The sequence below is a fragment of the Schistocerca piceifrons genome, chromosome 10, assembly GCF_021461385.2.
Source record: "Schistocerca piceifrons isolate TAMUIC-IGC-003096 chromosome 10, iqSchPice1.1, whole genome shotgun sequence".
Classification (NCBI taxonomy): domain Eukaryota; kingdom Metazoa; phylum Arthropoda; class Insecta; order Orthoptera; family Acrididae; genus Schistocerca; species Schistocerca piceifrons.
This window is the reverse complement of record NC_060147.1, coordinates 54,649,474-54,667,300: the sequence shown is the minus strand read 5'-3', so window position 1 is coordinate 54,667,300 and position 17,827 is coordinate 54,649,474. Positions and strand designations below refer to the sequence as shown.

Here is a 17,827-nt window from a genome sequence, read left to right as displayed (position 1 = left end):
ATTTGCCGAGACGATAGTTAGCATAGCCTTCAGCTACGTCATTTGCTACGACCTATTAAGGCGCCATTATCATTTGCTATTTATCTTGTGATGCATGTACCGTCAGACCGATGTTCACCAATTATGAATTAAAGTTAAGTATTCCAGAAGCTACGTACCTTTTTTGCTAGTCTCAATTCCTGGTCATTTTGCAGACCTCACGCCAGCCTGCGTGAGCTTAAACGCGTGCCCTTCGGCCTCCCGTCCTAGTGGATTGGCTGTCTTGCCAGTCCACAAAATCATCATCCACAGCACCGTTCTAAATTTGCTCTTCGGTTTCTGGCACTGATCTAAGTTGATGAGATGTGGCCGGACAATGCTCTATGCAATGACGGAGCACATTTTACACAACATGGTACAGTGAACACACAGAACTGCCGAATTTCGGGTATTGTTAAATCGCGTGTTGGGCACAAAGAGCCTCTGCCATATGACTGTGGTGCGGATTCACAAGCACCCTTACTCTCGGACCGTTCTTCTTTGAACAGAACACACCCAGGTGTGCTTCGACGTCTGCACTTTATCGAGACCTCCTTGTGCAACGTATGTGTTGTGACTGACACTTCTCAATTTTTCACAAACACAACTTTTACTGATGCAAGTTCACATGGTTGATGACTGAACAACAAACGAAAGGGAACAGTAACGATCCCAGTAAAAGTCTCCTAATTGCCACAAAGTTTCGTGGTAACACACATGCACACTAGTAACAGTCCAATTTAGAGACGAAGACGCAATCTTCAAAGGTCGCAGTACACGAGGTCAGCATCCGGCGTGAACTGAACTTCGGGGCTGGTTCTAGCCCCTAAATAGCTGTCTCGAGCCAATCAGGTTTTGGCGTAGTGATACTTCCTGCAGGCCATGGCTCGAGCTCCCCCTGCAGGAAGTAGTGCTCGGAATGTAAGTTTCCATTATCTCGTATGTAAATAGCCGGTGTTTACCATGGTGCTTTTGGTACGCCTTGGGCATAGACAACCTCGTCCTCTGTGGTGTAATGTGGGTTGCCAGCCCTCAGGGGCTACCTTGGCTCTGGTATAACAGCATGAATCCAGCTCTGGAAGAGCGGAACTGTGTCGAGACCACTGTCTCCGTGCAGGATGGGCCAACAGCTCATGTCGCTTGCCACGTGAGAGATTCCACAAACGTGTCATCTCCAGACGTTTTCCAGACAGCATCATCTGATCTGAGGAGGAGGACATTGTTGTTTAAAGTCCTGTCGACAACGAGGACATTAGAAACGCAGCACGAGCTTAGATTAGGGAAGGATGGGGAATGAAATCGGTCGTGCCCTTTCACAGGAACCATCCCAGCATTCGCCTGAAGCGATTTAGGGAAATCACGGATGATCTAAATTCTGACGGCCGGACGCCGGTTTGAACCGTCGTCCTCCCGAATGCGAGTCCAGTGTGCTAACCACTGAGCCACCTCGCTCGGTATCTGATTTGACTCCACGTGACTTTTGGCTCTGGAGGTGTCTAAACGAACGCGTTTACCAGGGACGTGTTCGGTCTCTACCTCATCTGGAGGCCAGTATACAGGAACACAATGCTCAGGTTCCACCAGAAATGCTGCGAGCAGCTGTTCGTCACGTCGTTTTACGGAACAGCGTCTCGTTAACGTCTCTGATTCTCATATTGAACAAATTGTGTAAGCGGGGATTAAGAGTAAAATTAACATTATGCCTTTCTCACTTGTTTTATCTTTCATGCCCACGTCCCGTTCCACATCCGTAACAAAAATTTCTGTAGGTATTTCTTGCATCCACAACGCCGATTTTGTTCCTGGTGACCAAAATTAGAAATATTTTTTCAGTTTAAATCTGTTCCGCATTAATGCTTTAGCATATCCGCCAAGTTTCGCTGTAGCTGGACTTCAATTGTACGAGGGTTGTCGAGAAAGTAAGTTCCGATCGGTCGCGAAATGGAAACCACTGGGAAAATACGGTAAAGCTTTGCACAGATGTGTTGGACAGTGTCTCTAGTATTCCCGTCGATCGTGTCGCGTCGCTCTTTTCAGCTTTGAGTGAACAGTGAGCCCGTAAAGATGCGTAGGGAATAGCGTCTCCCACAAAGTATGAGGGCCTGGTTAGAGATTTCGCCCGTGTCATGCAGCCCACATAACACAACTGTCGAGCAGTTCCTTCTTCATGCCAATTCTCGGCCGCACTCTACAGGGGCAGTGAAGAAGCTCCTGCAGTGTTTCCGATGAGAGGTGTTTGATCATCCACAGTACAGTCCGTAATTGGCTCCCCCTGAGTCACATCTCTGCTCACAAGAACCGCTGGCTATGAAGACAAAATTTTTCCACAGACAACGAGCTGCAGATCAGCGCAGGCGGTTGCTTTTTATGACGAGGATATTTCCCATGTGATACAACACTATGACAAAACTCGAAGTTGGAGCGGCGGCTATGAAGAGAAGTACGTGGAAGGTGTACCTAACTGTTTCAAATAAAACGTTTCTGGTTTTCACTGTGGTTTCTATTTCGCAACCGATCGGAACTTACTTTCTGGACAACCCCCGTAATTACCCGGTATTCACCTACTTACGCACATGATTAACGCATGTAGGCGTGTGTTGCGTGTGTATTTAGATTTGACGTATGTATGAGGGTTTAATTAGTACATACTACAAACTATCGATGGATGTATTTTACTTTTGTGCTTGAAGTTATTCTGAGGTAAGTATAGGATGTGAAGCTCACAGCTCTGAATTTGTATAATTTTGGGGGAATATCACAGGAAGCCATTATATTCCGAAGATGCAAGACGTCCCGACATTCTGCAAGCAGACACAGCTGATGCGAATGAGAAGGGCAGGTGACAGAGAGATCGAAAAAGTGTAAAACTTGGGGGTATTGAGGAGCAAATGAAGAAAAACCGAAATGATGCAAAGGAATATAGAACACACAGGGGCAAGGTGGGGGGAGTGTGGTGGTGAACGAAACCACGCAGGCCCTCCATGTGAATGCTCTAAAAAGTGCCTGATGCGAAGGACACAAGCAAGGCATGTTCAGGAATTTCTGGCAGCTGAATTTCTGTGATACGCAAAATGAGTACCTACAAGATGGTTTACGGTTAAAAAAAGTGCTCTTGGTTAAAGGACCTTTGAAACTTGTGTATTATGTTTCAAAGTGATATTTCGTTAACCCATCCAGCAAGTGAACAGTGGTAAGTCAGTGGTAACCCATGTTAAGCGCACTTTCTTTGTAAGTAAACAATGTTAAGCAACCAGTGAAGAAATTATGAGAATATAACTGTGGGTAGAATTTACAATTTTAAAAATATGTTGCTACTGTAGACACTGTATGTGTGAAAACAATGACATATCTGGATTAAAAAATATCACACTGCATGTTTATTACTTCTCTTATTTATGAGAATTTATTGAATCTTGAGTGAGCGATTTCTCGGAATTCTCGAAATGTGGCTTACGTTTGTTTGCAACCGAGGTATTCACATCAAGCGAGTTATTCATATCAGCTGAATTATTGACGAAAGTATTTTCTTTCCTTATTGATGGAACGATATACGAGGACTGTTCAAAAAATTCCGGAACTTTGACCACAAAATTTTTCTACTCTTACTTTTTACTTATTGCTGATTGTCTCTTTCGAAATACTCTACTCCACTTTCGATACACCGCTTGCAACGCCGTTTCCAGTTCCGGAAGCAGTCTTGCTACGCCTCCTCCTCGATCGCGCGAAGCTCCGTCTGCAAATTTTCTTTTATTTCGTGTATTGTTGCAGATCTTCGTTCCTTTCATTGTCTCAACATCATAACCGTTTAACATTTATTGTTATGTGCCAATGTTCAATTTACATTATTTTATTATGTTTGTATCCTATATTTTAACAATGTATATTCTCTTTTATGCTGTTTTCAATGTAGTGTGTCATGCCCTAAGCTAAATAATAACCGTAGATGGATTTTAACGGACCTCTTCCTTCCTATAGTTACACAGTCTGTAAGTCAGATCGTATTCAAGTCTTACTCCTTTCTCCACATGGTAGATTTAGGATCTACAGGAGATTCAAATTTAAAGTTAGACGGAGGTCGTTAACGAGTACGAACAATGTTGGTACTTAGATTTTACGATGATGACTTCGTTATTGTCTTCATAGTATACAGGGTCCAAAGTATTTAAACCGACAAACTCTGGGAAGTTGTAGGGGACATCAAAACAAACATTTTTCCCTAATGTCATTTTTTCCTACGAGGATTATTTAAATCGGTGGAGGCCCTATTAGCTCTTCAGTTGTAGGCAACTGCTGTCCACCAGTGTAGTAGTGCATTGTCTCTGTTTACTAATGGAGCGATACACCTGGAGTGAGTACACTGATATGGTTGGTGCGTACTACGTAGCGCACCACAATGGACGAGCTGCACAGCGGGTTTATCAACAACAATATCCTAATCGCCGTATCCCGCCATCATACGACCTTTGCTGCTGTGTACCAACATCTGCGTGAGACCGGGTCATTTAGAAGATTACCTGGACAGGGACGCCGTCGCACGGTAAGAACGCTGCAATTTGAGGAAGCTGTCTTGCAGCATGTGGAGCGGGATCCTTCAATCAGCACTCGTCCAATTTCACGTAACATGGGGACGAATCAGACGAATGTAAGAGCAGTCCTTCGAGAGCAGTTGTTACGTCCATTTCACTTGCAGCGTGTCCACAACTTGGGACCAGTTGATTATCCACCCAGAGCACAGATTTCGCAGTGGTACCTGGAACAGTGTGAAATGCATCCTACATTTCCATCCTCTGTGTTGTTTACCGATGAAGCAACGTTCGGGCGTGGTGGAGTCTTCAACGTACACAATTCGCGTGTATGGAGTGAGGATAACCCACATGCCACAATTACTAGCGCTCATCAAGTGCGGTTGTTCGTTAATGTGTGGGTTGGTGTTGTTGGGGACTGTTTAATTGGGCCGTATCTGCTACCTAGGCCATTAAATGGCAGGCACTATTACAATTTTCTCGCCAGAGCATTACTAGAATTGCTGGAAGACGTCCCGCTCCCTACAAGACAATGCGTGTGTTTCCAATATGATGGGGCGCCGGCACATTTCAGTCGTAGTGTGCGTCAATTCCCGGACCGACGGTTCCCAGAAACGTGGATTGCCATAGGTGGTTCTGTACCGTGGCCTGCTCGATCCCCAGGTATGTCCTCTCTGGAGTTTTTTGTGTGGGGAGAGATGCGCAACCTTGTTTACGCAACTCCTGTTGCGTCAGAAGAGGGCCTGGTTGCCCGGATAGTAGCAGCAGCAGGAACAGTTCAGGATACTCCTGGGGTTTTTGCCCGTGTCAGACAGACGGTGTAACCTTTGTTTACGTGTCAATGGAGGTATTTTTGAAAATTTACTGTAATTGAAATTGGGTTGTGTTAATGTGTTGTCTCTTGGTCATAGAAAAATGGAAAATTGTTTGTTGGTTTAGTTAATTTGCCGCCAGAGAAATCTTCCTCTACCGGTTTAAACACTCCTCAAAGGAAAAAATGACATTAAGGAAACCTATTTGTTTTGATGTCCCCTACAACCTTCCAGAGTTTGTCGGTGTAAATACTTTTCACTCTTTATATTGGTTTCGTTGAGTCTACGGGTGATTCCGCTGAGAGGTTCCCGTGGTTTTCATGTTAGGACGAGACTAACTGCTTTTTATGGTAACATGTGGTATTTTCTCTTTTAGAGAAACAGAATTACTTTAGTTTATGCACATCACTATTTAATGAATCTTCTCACATTTAACAACACTTCTACACAAATATAAAATGAAACTTACTGTCTTTCACCAAGTTTACAATCAAGCGTCTTTCGCCATATATGTATCCGCCAATAGTGACAAAGATCCCCAAAGCTCGTGTTAAAAAAAAAAAAAAAAAAAAAAAAGAAATGGCTCCAAGCACTATGGGACTTATCATCTGAGGTCATCAGTCCCCTACAACTTAGAACTACTTAAACCTAACTAACCTAAGGACATCACGCACATCCATAACCGAGGCAGGATTCGAACCCGCGACTGTAGCGGCAGCGCGATTCCGGACTGAAGCGCCTCGAACCGCGCGGCCACAGCGGCCGGCGCCTCGTGTTCCCAAGATCCATCTCGTCGCGACCACGTCAAAGATAACAGTCTCTTCGAGCTGTTATACTCGAAGCCAGCCGGCCGGAGTGGCCGAGCGGTTCTAGGCGCTTCAGTCTGGAACCGCGCGACCGCTACGACCACAGGTTCGATTCCTGCCTTGGGCATGGATGTGTGTGATGTCCTTAGGTTAGTTAGGTTTAATTAGTTCTAAGTTCTAGGCGACTGATGACCTCAGAAGTTAAGTCGCATAGTGCTCAGAGCCATTTGAACCATTTGAACTCGAAGCCAACATTATATGTAAAGAAATGTATATGTAAAGAAATTACAGAAATAAATAATTTTACGTTTCTCACAATTACTAGTTTGTTTCGGGCCATTAGTTTAAATATCAAGCAATGCACAGAAATGCTATCTAATGTTTTCTGCATGCTTCAAGTTTACGCTAAATGGTATGTTCAATGTGCTTTGGAAACTATTACGTGCGACTCAATAGTGGTAGACGTCATCGCCATGTAAACAAGGTTAAAGTGTATAAAAATAAATATACGTAAGCTGACAGTCTTCAAATCTGACATTGGAGTATCGGTTACTTCCAAACTATTTACTGTATCGAGTATTACTACACTAGTTTAGGGTTCAAGGTGCTGTTCTGTTATAGCATCTAGAGCTCATTTTCTATTATTACATTGTTTCAACAATGTTATTCATGTCTTATGGTCTACAACGAAACAATGATTCTACAACAGTCAAAGTATCAAGCATTTATTTGAAATACATCGAGATCTACCATAATACAACTACATCGATGAAGTTAAATAACAAGGAGTTAACGGTATGGTACCCAATGCAGATTATGGGGTAATTATATATGTCGTCGTTGCACTAGGTTGACAATGGTGGGCGTTTATCTACAAACCAAGGGAGTAAATTTTTTTCTAGAAATTTTCGCACAATTTGAGAAACGAATTGTTGGCGTATTATATACGAGCATATTGATCTAAAAGGTATTGAACTAAAGATATTGAACTAGAAATTAGAGTGTGTGGAATTGCAAGGGCAGGTGGGGCGTTGTGTGATAGAAATTCTAGCTTTGTAGAGAAGTACCAAGTTTTCTTACAGCTATTTCAACAGCACTCAGAAGCTGAGTTTCCAAGATTTTTGATTACCGCACAAATTTTATATCCTACCTTTCTATACTTAACCATTACCGACTGACTTTAAAGTGAATTACTTGAGAAAAATTTACATTCGCCAGCCCTTTCAGTGCTTCGTAGACTTCAAACAAAGACGCATTGCCAAAGTGAGTAGAGATAACTGGGAGAAACACACTGTCAAATAGATGTGTCAAATTTCGTTGCTTGTGAGAAAAAAAAGTGAGCACGTTTTAATGGCCGTTACCCTAAGTATTTCTTTCTTTTGGACATGAATATGATATCAGCTTCTCCTAACAAGAAACTATAAGCACCGTTTATCTAATATAAGAAATGATGATTAACCAACTTTTGTTGTTGCCGTTGTGGTCATTGTGGTATTCAGCCAGAATACTAATTTGATGCAGCTCTACACATTAGTCTATCCTTTTTACAAACCTCTCCACTTCTTCGTAGCTATTGAATCCTATATCCACTTTGACTTGTTAAGTTTAGTGATCTACTTCCACATGGATAGTCTGCAAATCACTCTTAAGTGCCTGGCAGAGGTTTCATCGAACCACTTTTCAATAGTTGTCTATTATTCCGAACAGCACGCGATAAAAACGAACAGCACGCGGTAAAAACGAACACCTGTCTCCTCCCGTGCGAGCTCTGATTTCCCTTATTTTATTATGATGATCATTTCTCCTTATGTAGGTCGGCGTCAACAAATATTTTCGCATTCGGAAGAGAAACCTGGTGGCAGAAATTTCGTGAGAAGATTCCGCCGCAACGTAAAACACCTGTGTTTTAATGCTGCACACCCCAAATTCTGTATCATGTCAGTGACAATCTCTTCCCTACTCCTGGACAGTAAAAACGTGCTGCTCTTCTTTGAATTTTCTCGACGTACTCCGTTAACCCTATCTGCTAAGGATCCCAGACGGTGTAGCAGTATTCTAAATGAGGGCGGAAAAGCGTAGTACAGGCAGTCTCTTTACTGTATCTGTTAATCTCGTAATTGTTCTACCAATAGATCGCAGTTTTTGGTTCGCCTTCCCCACTACATTTTCAATTGTTCCTTCCAGTTTAAATTGTTCCTAATTGTAATTCCTAGGTATTTAGTTGAATTTACGGCTTTTAGATTAGACTGATTTATCGTGTAACTGAAGTCTACCGGATTCCTTTTGGCACTCATGTGGATGACCTCACATTTTCCATTATTTAGGGCTAATTGCCAATTTTCGCACCATACAGATATTTCTTCTAAATCGTCAATCCCTGGTTTCCTAACAAGACCCATCTACTACTTGTACTGTCTCGCTTCCTAATCTGATTCGTCTCTCGTAAGTCTACCCTACCTATTGCTCTTGTTTTACTATTATTGATTCTCTTGCTATAACCTGTTTTGTGGGCATTATTCGTGCAACTAATCCTCCACACCTTTTGCCGTTGCTAACAGTATTACGATGTCACAGCAAAGCTCAAAGTTTTTGTTTCTTTTTCCTGAATTTTAAGTTCCTTTTCCAATTTTTTGCCCTTAGTTTTCTTCACGGGTTCACATATTTATATATTTAAAACATGGGGGATAGGGTACAACACCGTCTCATCACTTCTTCCCCTTCATGTTAATCGTCTCATAAAACTACACAGTCGTTCTTTTTCCTCCCTGTATTTTTCTCTGCAACCTCAGTAATTTCAAAACTCTTTTCTAAATTCTCAAGGTATTGAGGCTGTTATTGATTGTTGTGGCTCTTACCTTCGCAATCTGGGTGTAGATTACTGTGTGTGCTACCAGACTTGATATCAGACCAGGCAATCAGCCCGTGTCCCATCTGAATCGTGATTAGCAAATGGTTTACACAGAGGAAATGCTATCTTGTGGTCTGTAGCCAGTTGGGACGTAATGTTTGTTAATCGATAAACAATATTGTGTTATACACACCGAGTTACTAATTGAAGAGAGATATTAACATTCAACACGCAGCGTGTGTATAAATAATCATTTTCATTGCTTCTGTTTCTGGTTAAACAGGCAGTGCCACTAATTAACAGCAATGAAAAATACTGTAAAGTACAACATATTGGTTGCTAACAGCGATTCATCTGTATTAATTATACAACTAATTTCAGGACAAGTATTTCATATACCCCTCTGATACAATGAAAACTATCAGTGCAATTAGTCCCTTTCGGTTTTCAAAATCGGTGAATTTCTATTGGTACATAGTTTATATTTAATTGTAGATATTACATTTATTTTGCGAGGAGAAAAAAATCGCGTTCGTTTTTCAGGGAAAAAGGTGGAGAGCATTTACTGTTCAATTCAATGGGTGTGTCATTACTAAATGGCAACCCACCTTTAGTACATCCCTTAAGACACACAAACTGCGCAACGTATTCAGGGTGGTCCATTGATAGTGACCGGGAGAAATATGTCACGAAATAAGCATCAAATGAAAGAACTACAAAGAACGGAACTCGTCTAGCTTGAAGGGGGAAACCAGATGGCGCTATGGTTGGCCCGCTAAATGGCGCTGCCATAGGTCAAACGGATATCAACTGCGTTTTTTAAAATAGGAAACCCCATTTTTTTACTAATTCGTGTAGTACGTAAAGAAATATGAATGTTTTAGTCGGACCACTTTTTTCGCTTTGTGCCGTTTACCAATTGCGGAAAAGGTCGATATCGTGTTGATGTATGGCTATTGTGATCAAAATGCCCAACGGGCGTGTGCTATGTATGCTGCTCGGTGTCCTGGACGACATCATCCAAGTGTCCGGACCGTTCGCCGGATAGTTACGTTATTTAAGGAAACAGGAAGTGTTCAGCCACCTGCAACAAATGATGATGCCCAAGTAGGTGTTTTTGCTGCTGTCGCGGCTAATCCGTACGTCAGTAGCAGACAAATTACGCGAGAATCGGGAATCTCAAAAACATCGGTGTTGAGAATGCTACATCGACATCGATTGCACCCGTACCATATTTCTATGCACCAGGAGTTGCATGGCGACGACTTTGAACGTCGTGTACAATTCTGCCACTGGGCACGAGAGAAATTACGGGACAATGACAGATTTTTTGCACGCGTTCTATTTATCGACGAAGCGTCATTCACCAACAGCGGTAACGTAAACAGGCATAATATGGGCAACGGAAAATCCACGATGGCTGCGACAAGTGGAACATCAGCGACCTTGGCGGGTTAATGTATGGTGCGGCATTATGGGAGGAAGGATAATTGGCCCGCATTTTATCGATGGCAATCTAAATGGTGCAATGTATGCTGATTTCCTAACTAATGTTCTACCGATGTTAGTACAAGATGTTTACTGCATGACAGAATGGCGATGTACTTGCAACATGATGGATGCCCGGCACACGTGCGGTTGAAGCGGTATCGAATAGCATACTTCATGACAGGTGGACTGGTCGTCGAAGCACCATACCATGGCCCTCACGTTAACCGGATCTGATGTCCCCGGATTTCTTTCTGTGGGGAAAGTTGAAGGGTATCTGCTATCGTGATCCACCGACAACGCCTGCCAACATGCGTCAGCGCATTGTTAACGCGTGTGCGAACATTACGGAAGGCTAACTACTCGCTCTTGAGAGGAATATCGTTACACGTATTGGCAAATGCATTGTGGTTAACGAACATAATTTTGAGAATTTATTACATTAATGTGGTATTTACAGGTAACCACGCTGTAACAGCATGCGTTCACAAAAATGATAAGTTCACAAAGGTACATGTATCACATTGGAACAATCGAAATAAAGTGTTCAAACGTACGTACGTTCTGTATTTTAATTTAATTAAGCTGCCTGTTACCAACTGTTCGTCTAAAATTGTGAGCCATATGTTTTCGCCATCTATCGCAAAGCGAAAAAAGTGGTTCAACTTAAACATTCATATTTCTTTACGTACTACACGAAGATGTAATAAAAATGGGGGTTCCTATTTTAAAAAAGCGCAGTTGATATCCGGTTGACGCATGGCAGCGCCATCTAGCGGGCCTTCCCTCTTCACGCTAGACGAGTTTCGTTCTTTGTAGTTTTTTCGTTTGACGCTTATTTCGTGAGATATTTGGCCTGGTCACGATCAATGGACAACCCTATATAGTGTGTGTGTCCAACGGATCCCACACGTGCTAGATGAGATTCAAGTTGGGGGAACAGGCAGGACAGTCCACTCTTGGAATATGGTCTCTTTCCAAGAGCTCTTCCGGTCGCGATGTTCAATCCGGCCGCGCATTCTCATCTATAAAAATGAAGTCAGGGCGGGATGCACCCCTGAATTGACGCACATGAGGAAGCAACAGAGCGGGGCAATAATGTTGACCGGTGAGTGTACCGTGCTCAAAGATGCGGGTCAGTACGCAACATGCATTGTTACGCTACCCAACGCCACAACAACTACAGCACGAAAACGATCATGCTGGCCAACGCTGGGTGTACCCTCATGTGGCGAGAAGTTGGAATAGGTAATACACCCAGGAACATTGCCTGAAATGTTAGATAGCTTAGGTGATTTTATTACGTCAAGTAGAGGCTGCATCCCAGCTTGATAGACCGCAAGTAACATACACTCCTGGAAATTGAAATAAGAACACCGTGAATTCATTGTCCCAGGAAGGGGAAACTTTATTGACACATTCCTGGGGTCAGATACATCACATGATCACACTGACAGAACCACAGGCACATAGACACAGGCAACAGAGCATGCACAATGTCGGCACTAGTACAGTGTATATCCACCTTTCGCAGCAATGCAGGCTGCTATTCTCCCATGGAGACGATCGTAGAGATGCTGGATGTAGTCCTGTGGAACGGCTTGCCATGCCATTTCCACCTGGCGCCTCAGTTGGACCAGCGTTCGTGCTGGACGTGCAGACCGCGTGAGACGACGCTTCATCCAGTCCCAAACATGCTCAATGGGGGACAGATCCGGAGATCTTGCTGGCCAGGGTAGTTGACTTACACCTTCTAGAGCACGTTGGGTGGCACGGGATACATGCGGACGTGCATTGTCCTGTTGGAACAGCAAGTTCCCTTGCCGGTCTAGGAATGGTAGAGCGATGTTTTCGATGACGGTTTGGATGTACCGTGCACTATTCAGTGTCCCCTCGACGATCACCAGTGGTATACGGCCAGTGTAGGAGATCGCTCCCCACACCATGATGCCGGGTGTTGGCCCTGTGTGCCTCGGTCGTATGCAGTCCTGATTGTGGCGCTCACCTGCACGGCGCCAAACACGCATACGACCATCATTGGCACCAAGGCAGAAGCGACTCTCATCGATGAAGACGGCACGTCTCCATTCGTCCCTCCATTCACGCCTGTCGCGACACCACTGGAGGCGGGCTGCACGATGTTGGGGCGTGAGCGGAAGACGGCCTAACGGTGTGCGGGACCGTAGCCCAGCTTCATGGAGACGGTTGCGAATGGTCCTCGCCGATACCCCAGGAGCAACAGTGTCCCTAATTTGCTGGGAAGTGGCGGTGCGGTCCCCTACGGTACTGCGTAGGATCCTACGGTCTTGGCGTGCATCCGTGCGTCGCTGCGGTCCGGTCCCAGGTCGACGGGCACGTGCACCTTCCGCCGACCACTGGCGACAACATCGATGTACTGTGGAGACCTCACGCCCCACGTGTTGAGCAGTTCCGCGGTACGTCCACCCGGCCTCCCGCATGCCCACTATACGCCCTCGCTCAAAGTCCGTCAACTGCACATACGGTTCACGTCCACGCTGTCGCGGCATGCTACCAGTGTTAAAGACTGCGATGGAGCTCCGTATGCCACGGCAAACTGTCTGACACTGACGGCGGCGGTGCACAAATGCTGCGCAGCTAGCGCCATTCGACGGCCAACACCGCGGTTCCTGGTGTGTCCGCTGTGCCGTGCGTGTGATCATTGCTTGTACAGCCCTCTCGCAGTGTCCGGAGCAAGTATGGTGGGTCTGACACACCGGTGTCAATGTGTTCATTTTTCCATTTCCAGGAGTGTATTTCAAAGTGTCAAGCCTTCATCTAAACCCACTGTGATTCCTTATAAACGGTTATCGTTTGCACTCTGTATAACATGTTCCATTTTTCATTACACGTATGGAAAATGCCATATTCAGTGCAGATCATAAATTTACATGAACAATTACGGAGTACACACAAAAATACATGTAAAACAATTGGAAGTTGCTAATGACAAGAAGTGTTCGTGCTCCATACCGGAAGGCCTGATCAAAAAGTGTTTAGTGCGGATTTCTCCTGGACCATCTTCCGGCTGTGACGTTCCGGCAGTCTGTGTAAATCGTCAGGTAGGCAGTAGCGCGACGGAGTGGCCACGGCTGAGAACAAAAGAAACACTCCCCAGGGCAGAAGGGCCAGAGGGGTGAAGTGGTGGAGGAGGTGGGGGCGGGGGGAGGGGGGAGGAAGGAAGGCGTGAATCTTTAATGGCGACCAATTCCGATAGCCCGGGAAATGGCTGCTTCCCGGCGTGCCGTCCCGAGACTCGCTTTCTTTCTCGCGCCACTTTATTTCGTTTCCGCTTCCGGGCCGTGTTTTCGAGACTCCGGAACTCTGGCTAACTGGGTGCCGCCTCCCCCAGCGGCTGTTTGCTTAAATGGCGTGCAAAGCCAGGGCCGAGTAGTCCGCTATCAGGCGGGGCGGCTTATTTTCCCAGACTGTCCAGCCTCGTTCCCTCTTCCCACAACGATGAAGTACGCAAAGCTACTTGCTGTTTGTCCGGTTGACCAATTAGTGGAGTGCACTGCATATATGTGTCTGTGTTTAGATAATTTGCGTCGATAATTGCTGTGACACACCACTTTTGGTCAAATGTTTGCGAGGAGCGGAAACGAGATCCCTAGAAATTATGCTATAGATTTTGTCCGAATTTTTGTAGCAAAGGAAGAGCGGAAAATAGGCAAGTGGGGAAACAAATATGACCAACGTGAAGTCTACTGCCGTCCTGAGTGACCGAGCGGTTCTAGGCGCTACAGACTGGAACCGCGCTACTACTGCGCTCGCAAGTTCGAATCCTGCCTGGGGCATGGATGTGTGTGATGTCCTTAAGTTAGTTAGGTTTAAGTAGTTCTAAGACCAAGGGGACTGATGACCGCAGCAGTTAAGTCCTGTAGTGCTCAGAGCCATTTTTTGAAGTCTACTATTGCAACAGATATGTAATTTCTTGACGGTTAGAAGGGAAATTAAGAAAAAAAACTTATTTGTGATTTGCGTGAATATTACACAATGAATTTTTGTCCGAATCATCATAGTTAAACGAACAGTGGCAAATGGAATAGGGTAACAAACTGACTAGTATGACGTCAAGTTTTACAAAAAACGGTTTAACAGGTTGGAAGTATTCAGAGCGATTAACGAAAAGATAAAGAGTGATTAGAGGGATGATTTTTTTCAGAAGTTTCGTAGTCAAATCAAGAGTTGGCATCAACCTGCCAAGTGTGAGATCTGGTTGTGGGAAAAAATATTTAACTCCATGAAAGTAATGATAATTAAGAAAAACTTATGTACTCATTTGAGGGAAAATTCAGATTTTTTATAAATGGCTGCTGCTAGTTATGTAAATTAATTATAAGATAATTCCTCTCTTCATGCTGTAGCTAATTTAATCGAAATAAGGTATCTCGTGCTTTACGTACTCTCAGTAATAATAGAATACTCTGATGTAATGAAACATTATTATTATTCAGCATCAGATTGAGAAGGGGAAGCAACATATACTTGCGTGGCTCCCTTTCCCGTTTAGAATGTGCCGCCAATCATTCTGGAACAGCGAGGCATCGTGCGAGTGATGTACGATTTGAGAAGTGAAGTTTTCTTAGAAATTCCCGAACGTCACTCGCACTGAAAATGTACTTATGGGCCAGTTTACAACAGAATTTGAAGCATATTAGAAAGGGGGGGGGATATAAGTAGTATGTTAATCGGCCTCGACTGTTCTGTTCACACAATGACACGTCGGACACGGTTGGATACGTGAAGAAAAACTTGGCACATAGAAAGTAAATGATTAAGGTTGTCCAACAACTAAAGCAATCACAAATTTAGAGTAATTGAGACTATAATTACGAGCTTGGATTTGAAACACATATAACATGTTAACACTTACGTCAATAAAAATGACAGAGCCTGAGTGGTTTGTTATGTCAATAAAAGTTTATAAGTCACGTAGAAATCTCCATTCATTAACCACTCTGTGCTTTTCGCACATACTAGTCTCACATGCAAAAAATAACAGTATTTCTCAATATATTTAAACAAATTAAAAATCTTATAATGACGCCTATGTAATGGTGCGTCCGTATTATACAGGAGATAAAAAGAGAGTCAATATCGTCCGGCAGTGGACGATGGGTTGCGCGCTTGTTTTTTTTGTTTCAAATGTCTTCCGAATCTGTCTTTAATATCGATGTTTCTACATATGCGCCGAATTAGTCTATAGTTTCTTAGGCGTGTCAGGGGCGCTGGATTCATTTCGTCTTGCAAATCGTCAAAATACATCATTACAATACGTAGTTAAATATTACACATTTGCAAATAAATGGCTCTTGGCCTCTTTCATTACTCAAATCAGTGTTTTATGTGACGAGATGTGGCGGTGTGAAAATGCATCATCTCAATGCCTACCGCAATCAATAAAATGTTCCGGGCTGTTATGCGTGGTCGAAGACATTTGATTTTAAAACCCGACGTTTCGCCCCTATCTGCGGAGGAATTTTCAATGGGGATCGTATTTCGGACACACCCTGGATAGCTACTGACTATCAATAGCGAGCCCGGGTCTGAATCCGACATTCAACAAAGCTACGATTCCCCTTGAAAATGTCCTCGGCAGATAGGGGCGAAACGTCGGGTTTTAATATGAAATCCCTTCGGCCACGACATAGTAGACCGAAATATTTTATTAACTGTGACAACTCCGGCCATGAAAGCTTACATTTTAAGGAATACATGTCGGTATTTACATAACAATAAATTATAAACAAACTTAAAAACAAGATTTTTGCAAAAAAAGAAGAAAAGGGAAAAGAACGTTCAAATGTTGTATGAAATGTGACTTGTCTAAAAACTCTTTCCGAACAGGCTTCGAAAGGCCCAACGGTACCTACCGACCGCCGTGTATATCCTCTGCCTACAGGCGTTACTGGATGCGGATGATGATGATGATGATGATGATGATTAGTTTGTGGGGCGCTCAACTGCGCGGTTATCCGCGCCCGAACAAGTTCCCAACGTTTGCTCAGTCCAATCTCGCCTCTTTAATGAATGATGATGAAATGAGGAGGACAACACAAACACATAGTCATGTTGAGGCAGGTGAAAATCCCTGACACCGCCGGGAATCGAACCCGCGATCCCGAGTTCGGGAAGCGAGAACGCGACCGCGAGACCACGAGCTGCGGACCTGAATGCGGATATGGAGGGGCATGTGGTCAGCACATCGCTCTCCCGGGCCGTGTGTCAGTTTCCGAGACCGAAGCCGCTACTTCTCAACCAAGTAGCTACTCAGTTGGCCTCCCAAGGGCTAAGAGCACACCACCTGGCAGCAGTGTTCGTCACATACGGACGGTTCCTTATCCAAGCGCTAGCCATGTCCGACGACCCTTAACGTCAGTGATGTGACGGGAACCCGTGTCACCACTGCCGTGAGGCCATTTGGCAACTTGTCTAAAAGTTAGACATGAAATAGATTGGAGATACGTCTCAAGTACCTCATTTGCTGCACACGATTTTCAGCATCACTCCATGGCGCGTCAAATGTTATATAGTCTACTTTATTCCTTACTTTTAGCCAAATATTTTCAAGAAACATTTGATCGTTTTTTCCTACAATTTTTTTTTCGTTATTACAGTTTGGACGAAGGCATGAATTCCAGCACAGTATACAGTATTGCTTTGCTTATCAGATTTCGGTAGAGCATGTCTGTGAAACGAAAATACACTGACAGAAATGCAAACGGCGTGAACACTTTGACTGAACGCTACCGAACTGCTACTTACGTATTTCCTTTCCTGTACCATGTGTCGATTAAAAAAAGTTGTGGTAGGATCTTATGGGACAAAACTGCTTAGGTCATCGGTCCCTAGGCTTGCACACTACTTAAGTCAAACTAACCTACGCTATATACTGAGATGGTTATGGTTCGGACATGTCGGAAGGAACAGACACCATTGATGACCTGCAGCTGTCTAGAACGAAATTAGAATTATGTTAATACCTCCAGCTGCTAACAGGCGTTGATATATATCAACGGGGACAAGTGAAAATGTGTGCCCCAACCGGGACTCGAACCTGGGATCTCCTGCTTACATGGCAGACGCTCTGTCCATCTGAGCCACCGAGGGCACAGAGGATAGCGCGACTGCAGGGACTATCTCGCGCACGCCTCCCGCGAGACCACATTCTCACCTTGTATGTCCACACACTACATTCGTAGTGTCCCACCCCAACACACTCATCACTCGTGGAAGATATTCTTACCAAGTGCCGTAAGAGTTCAGGGTGTGGTGTCACCGCCAGACACCACACTTGCTAGGTGGTAGCCT

General features: G+C 44.2%; 1 non-coding gene across 1 annotated transcript; it reads right to left on the bottom strand.

Moving 5' to 3' along the window:
* Positions 1 to 17,552: 17,552 nt before the first annotated feature.
* On the bottom strand, positions 17,553 to 17,627 carry Trnat-ugu. The gene has a single exon. It is a non-coding gene; the product is annotated as a tRNA-Thr (tRNA).
* Positions 17,628 to 17,827: the final 200 nt, after the last annotated feature.